General features: G+C 44.1%; 1 long non-coding RNA gene across 2 annotated transcripts; it reads right to left on the minus strand.

Annotated features, from left to right (window-relative positions):
- Positions 1–4,280: 4,280 nt before the first annotated feature.
- LOC127918007 (uncharacterized) lies at positions 4,281–5,402 on the minus strand. 2 transcript variants are annotated; one of them, XR_008098312.1, is made up of 3 exons: positions 5,351–5,402; positions 4,873–5,064; positions 4,281–4,810 (listed from the first exon to the last, which is right to left on the minus strand). It is a non-coding gene; the product is annotated as an uncharacterized LOC127918007 (long non-coding RNA). The 2 variants fall into 2 exon arrangements; XR_008098311.1 differs by having other exon boundaries at positions 4,873–5,094.
- Positions 5,403–6,756: the final 1,354 nt, after the last annotated feature.

Consider the following 6,756-nt stretch of genomic DNA (forward strand, 5'->3'; position numbering starts at 1 on the left):
GTATATCTCTCTCTCTCTCTCTCTGTATATCTCTCTCTCTGTATCTCTCTCTGTGTATATCTCTCTCTCTGTGTATATCTCTCTCTCTGTGTATCTCTCTCTCTCTGTGTATATCTCTCTCTCTCTCTCTCTCTCTCTCTCTCTCTCTCTCTCTCTCTCTCTGTGTATATATCTCTCTCTCTCTCTCTCTCTCTGTGTATATATATATATATCTCTCTCTCTCTCTCTCTCTGTGTATATCGCTCTCTCTCTCTCTCTGTGTGTGTATATCTCTCTCTCTCTCTCTGTGTGTGTATATCTCTCTCTCTCTCTCTCTGTGTGTGTATATCGCTCTCTCTCTCTGTGTGTATATCTCTCTCTCTCTCTCTCTCTCTCTGTGTGTGTGTATATCTCTCTCTCTCTCTCTCTGTGTGTGTATATCTCTCTCTCTCTCTCTCTCTGTGTGTGTGTATATCTCTCTCTCTCTCTCTCTGTGTGTGTGTATATCTCTCTCTCTCTCTCTCTCTCTCTGTGTGTATATCTCTCTCTCTCTCTCTCTGTGTGTGTGTGTATATCTCTCTCTCTCTCTCTCTCTCATCAAGTGGTGATTGTCCAAACTGCACCAGTGTTAAGATAGAGAAAGTGAGAGATAGAGAGCAGAAGTGTGGGAGAGAGGCAGAAGTGTGGGAGAGAGAGCAGAGGTGGGAGAGAGCGCAAATGTGGGAGAGAGAGCGCAATGTGGGAGAGAGAGCGCAAGTGTGGGAGAGAGAGGCGCAGAGTGTGGGAGAGGAGGGATCAGAGTGTGGGAGAGAGAGGGATCAGAGTGTGGGAGAGAGAGGGATCAGAGTGTGGGAGAGAGAGGGGAGCAGAGTGTGGGAGAGAGGGAGCAGAGTGTGGGAGAGAGAGGCAGAGAGTGGGGAGAGGCGGAGAGTGTGGGAGAGAGAGAGCAGAGAGTGTGGGAGAGAGGCAGAGAGTGTGGAGAGAGAGGCAGAGTAGTGTGGGAGAGAGAGGCAGAGAGTGTGGGAGAGAGAGAGCAGAGTAGTGGGAGAGAGAGAGCAGGGAGTGTGGGAGAGAGGCAGAGATAATGTGGGAGAGAGAGAGCAGAGAAAAGTGTGGGAGAGAGAGAGCAGAGAGTGTGGGAGAGAGAGAGAGCAGAGTGTGGGAGAGAGAGAGGCAGAGAGTGTGGGAGAGAGAGAGCAGAGAGTGTGGGAAGAGAGAAGAGAGGCAGAGAGTATGTGTGAGAGAGATAGAGGCAGAGCACACAGAGAGCAGAGAAAGAGTGAGTGAGGCAGAGAGCAGAGGGACAGAGAGAGAGCAGGAAGAAGAGCAGAGAGAACAGAGAACAGAGAAGAGAGAGCAGAGAAAGCAGAGAAGTGAGAGAGCAGAGAACAGAGAACAGAGAGGCAGAGAACAGAGGAGAGCAGAGAGCATAGAGAGGGAGCAGAGAGGGCAGCAGATAACAGAGCAGAGAAAAGCAAGAGAGCATAGAGTGTGTGTGAGAGAGAGGAAGAGAGTGGGGAAAAGAGAGAGAGCAGAGAGCAGGCAGAAATCAGGCTGAGAGGCAGAGCGAGAGCAGAGAGAAGAAGGCTGAGAGAGGGCAGAGAGCATTAGAGAGAGATAGATCAAGAAGAGCAGAGAGAGCAGAGATAATAGAGAGTGAGAGAGCGGGTAGAGAGGCAGCAGAGCAGAGAGCAGAGAACAAAGGGCAGGGAGAGAAGAAAACAGAGCAGAGGCAGAGAGCAGAGAACAGAGCAGAGAACATAGAGAGAGAGAGCAGAGAGAGAGGGAGCAGAGAGAGACAGCAGATAATGAGAGCAGAAAGAGAGCAGAGAGAGAGCACGGAGCAGAGAACAGAGAAGAGAGCAGAGAGAGCAGAGAACAGAGAGAAAGAGAAGAAGAGCAGAGAGAGAGGGAGCAGAGAGAGACAGCAGATAATGAGAGCAGAAGAGAGAGAGCAGAGAGAGAGCAGAGAGCGCAGAGAAAAGTGAGGAGAGCAGAGAGCAAATAGAGAGGGCAGAGGGAGAGACAAGAGACCAAATAGGGAGAGGAGAAAAGAGAGAGAGCAGAGAGTGTGAGCAGAGAGCAGGCTGAGAGAGCAGAGAGAGGCGGAGAGCAGAGAGAGTGAGAGAGAGAGAGAGAGCTTAGAGGGCAGAGAGAGGGCAGAGAGAGAGAGAGCAGAGGAAGAGCAGATAAAATAGAGAGCAGCAGAGCAGAGAGAGCAGAGGGAGAGAGAGAGAGCAGAGAGAGAGAGAGCAGAGAGGGCAGAGAGAGGGAGCAGAGAGAGAGAGGGCAGAGAGCTGAGAGCAGAGAGACAGATCAGGGAGAGCAGAGGAGAGAGAGAAAGCAGAGAGAGAGCAGAGAGATCAGAGGAAGTGAGAGAACAGAGAATAGAGAGAAGAGAGAGCAGAGAGGGCAGAGAGAGAGCAGAGAGAGGGAGCAGAGAGAGAGCAGGCAGAGGCAGGCTGAGAAAGCAAAGAGAGAGTGAGAGGACAGAGAGAGAGCAGAGAACAGAGAGAAGAGAGCAGAGAGCAAATATAACTCTGTTGCTATAGTGACCCTGCATCACAACACTATGTTGCTATAGTAACCCTGCATTACAACACTTTGTTGCTATAGTGACCCTGCATCACAACACTATGTTACTATAGTGACCCTGCATTACAACACTCTGTTGCTATAGTGACCCTGCATCACAACACTATGTTGCTATAGTGACCCTGCATCACACCACTATGTTGCTATAGTGACCCTGCATCACAACACTATGTTACTATAGTGACCCTGCATTACAACACTATGTTACTATAGTGACCCTGCATTACAACACTATGTTGCTATAGTGACCCTGCATCACAACACTATGTTACTATAGTGACCCTGCATTACAACACTATGTTGCTATAGTGACCCTGCATCACAACACTATGTTACTATAGTGACCCTGCATTACAACACTATGTTACTATAGTGACCCTGCATCACAACACTATGTTGCTATAGTGACCCTGCATCACAACACTATGTTGCTATAGTAACCCTGCATCACAACACTATGTTGCTATAGTGACCCTGCATCACAACACTATGTTACTATAGTAACCCTGCATTACAACACTATGTTGCTATAGTGACCCTGCATTACAACACTATGTTGCTATAGTAACCCTGCATTACAACACTATGTTGCTATAGTGACCCTGCATCACAACACTATGTTACTATAGTAACCCTGCATTACAACACTATGTTGCTGTAGTGACCCTGCATTACAACACTATGTTGCTATAGTAACCCTGCATTACAACACTATGTTGCTATAGTGACCCTGCATCACAACACTATGTTACTATAGTAACCCTGCATTACAACACTATGTTGCTATAGTGACCCTGCATTACAACACTATGTTGCTATAGTAACCCTGCATTACAACACTATGTTACTATAGTAACCCTGCATTACAACACTATGTTGCTGTAGTGACCCTGCATTACAACACTATGTTGCTATAGTAACCCTGCATCACAACACTATGTTGCTGTAGTGACCCTGCATCACAACACTATGTTGCTATAGGACCCTGCATTACAACACTATGTTGCTATAGTGACCCTGCATTACAACACTATGTTGCTATAGTGACCCTGCATTACAACACTATGTTGCTATAGTAACCCTGCATCACAACACTATGTTACTATAGTAACCCTGCATTACAACACTATGTTGCTATAGTGACCCTGCATCACAACAACTATGTTACTATAGTAACCCTGCATTACAACACTATGTTGCTATAGTGACCCTGCATTACAACACTATGTTGCTATAGTAACCCTGCATTACAACACTATGTTACTATAGTGACCCTGCATTACAACACTATGTTGCTGTAGTGACCCTGCATTACAACACTATGTTGCTATATAGTAACCCTGCATCACAACACTATGTTGCTGTAGTGACCCTGCATCACAACACTATGTTGCTATAGTAACCCTGCATTACAACACTATGTTGCTATAGTGACCCTGCATTACAACACTATGTTGCTATAGTGACCCTGCATTACAACAATATGTTGCTGTAGTGACCCTGCATTACAACACTATGTTACTATAGTAACCCTGCATCACAACACTATGTTACTATAGTAACCCTGCATTACAACACTATGTTGCTGTAGTGACCCTGCATTACAACACTATGTTGCTATAGTAACCCTGCATTACAACACTATGTTGCTATAGTGACCCTGCATCACAACACTATGTTACTATAGTAACCCTGCATTACAACACTATGTTGCTGTAGTGACCCTGCATTACAACACTATGTTGCTATAGTAACCCTGCATTACAACACTATGTTGCTATAGTAACCCTGCATCACAACACTATGTTACTATAGTAACCCTGCATCACAACACTATGTTGCTATAGTAACCCTGCATTACAACACTATGTTGCTATAGTGACCCTGCATCACAACACTATGTTGCTATAGTAACCCTGCATCACAACACTATGTTGCTATAGTAACCCTGCATTACAACACTATGTTGCTATAGTAACCCTGCATCACAACACTATGTTGCTATAGTAACCCTGCATCACAACACTATGTTGCTATAGTGACCCTGCATCACAACACTATGTTGCTATAGTAACCCTGCATCACAACACTATGTTGCTATAGTAACCCTGCATCACAACACTATGTTGCTATAGTAACCCTGCATTACAACACTATGTTGCTATAGTGACCCTGCATCACAACACTCTGTTGCTATAGTGACCCTGCATCACAACACTCTGTTGCTATAGTGACCCTGCATCACAACACTATGTTGCTATAGTAACCCTGCATCACAACACTGTTGCTATAGTGAACCTGCATCACAACACTATGTTGCTATAGTGACCCTGCATCACAACACTATGTTGCTATAGTGACCCTGCATCACAACACTCTGTTGCTATAGTGACCCTGCATCACAACACTCTGTTGCTATAGTGACCCTGCATCACAACACTATGTTGCTATAGTGACCCTGCATCACAACACTATGTTGCTATAGTGACCCTGCATCACAACACTGTTGCTATAGTGACCCTGCATCACAACACTATGTTGCTGTAGTGACCCTGCATTACAACACTATGTTGCTATAGTAACCCTGCATCACAACACTATGTTGCTATAGTGAACCTGCATCACAACACTATGTTGCTATAGTGAACCTGCATCACAACACTATGTTGCTATAGTGAACCTGCATCACAACACTATGTTGCTATAGTAACCCTGCATCACAACACTATGTTGCTATAGTAACCCTGCATCACAACACTATGTTGCTATAGTGAACCTGCATCACAACACTATGTTGCTATAGTGACCCTGCATCACAACACTATGTTGCTATATTGACCCTGCATCACAACACTATGTTGCTATAGTGAACCTGCATCACAACACTATGTTGCTATAGTAACCCTGCATCACAACGCTCTGTTGCTATAGTAACCCTGCATTACACATATTTAATTGTTTTGTATTTGATTTCATATTTGTTTCATGTTTCAACCAGTCGCAGGTTAACATCAACCTGACAGAGGAAACGTAAAATCAATAAACAAACTGTTTTCACAATTAACAGGCCTTTTCTTGTTTCAATTAAGTTTTATTATAAAAGTACAATATATCCTTGTATACTTGTACAACTATGAAGCGTAGGTCCATATATAATTGTATGTAATTGTACAATTTGTTATTCAACATAAAATACATGTTATTGTAAGAGGTCCTGGGTCACAATTATAGGAAGACGCACATGTGTGTATCCAGTATGTGTGTGTGTCCAATGTGTGTGTGTGTGTGTCCAGTGTGTGTGTGTTGTAACGGTTTTGACTTGAGGTTTTTATTTATAGGGGTGCCAGGTAGGTTGTGCCTACCAGAGAAAACATTGGTTTCTCCTTTTAGTTTGGGTGGGAATGAGTCCCATCTGGTCCGTCAAGTCTACACCAATACAAAGGACTTATGTAAAAGTCAGGATGGAAATAAACTTTTCATAAACCCTTAAAACATTGGAAAGAACTTCAAAAACAACTATATTCTGTTGCGTGGGTTGTATTAGCAAACAACAATGATTACACACACACATATATATATATATATATATAATAATATCACAATGAGTTCTGGTTCCTCCAGAAATGTCCTGTACCTCGGGCCTAAAAGAGTCCAGCCCAGTTCAGTGAACTCAAGTGACTTTTGTCACGCAATGTTTGTCCGTTCATTCCGTGTAGCGTAAACCCAGTATTAAACATACAATCAATATAACAATTACTTTACCACAGAACTTTAAAGCGGATCAACTCTTAATTAAGTCCTCAACTACAACTAACTACATAAATCACAGTATACATCACATCCAAACAAATGAAATACCGTATACAAAAGGTGGTAGTCAGTCGGTCAGTCAGACAATCCAATCCGCCAATAGATCTCCAGCGGAGAAAGGCCACGAAGAACGGAGAGGTGTAGTCCAGGGACGCAAAGAGTGGATCCGATCCTGGGTAAATTCTCTTAGGCTACAAAACACACGTTTAACGGCAACAAAACAAACGGAATAGAGAAGCTTCGGAACTGAGGGTTGAACACATACTCATGCACGTCTCCATCACAACTTTCGTGCAGCTGATGCTGGCTATTTAATTGGGAATTAAAGGGAAAGCGCCCTATTGGAAGGAGCTGCACTGAGACGGTTCCAGA

Source organism: Oncorhynchus keta, unplaced genomic scaffold, assembly GCF_023373465.1.
Source record: "Oncorhynchus keta strain PuntledgeMale-10-30-2019 unplaced genomic scaffold, Oket_V2 Un_contig_1268_pilon_pilon, whole genome shotgun sequence".
NCBI classification, from domain to species: Eukaryota; Metazoa; Chordata; class Actinopteri; order Salmoniformes; family Salmonidae; genus Oncorhynchus; species Oncorhynchus keta.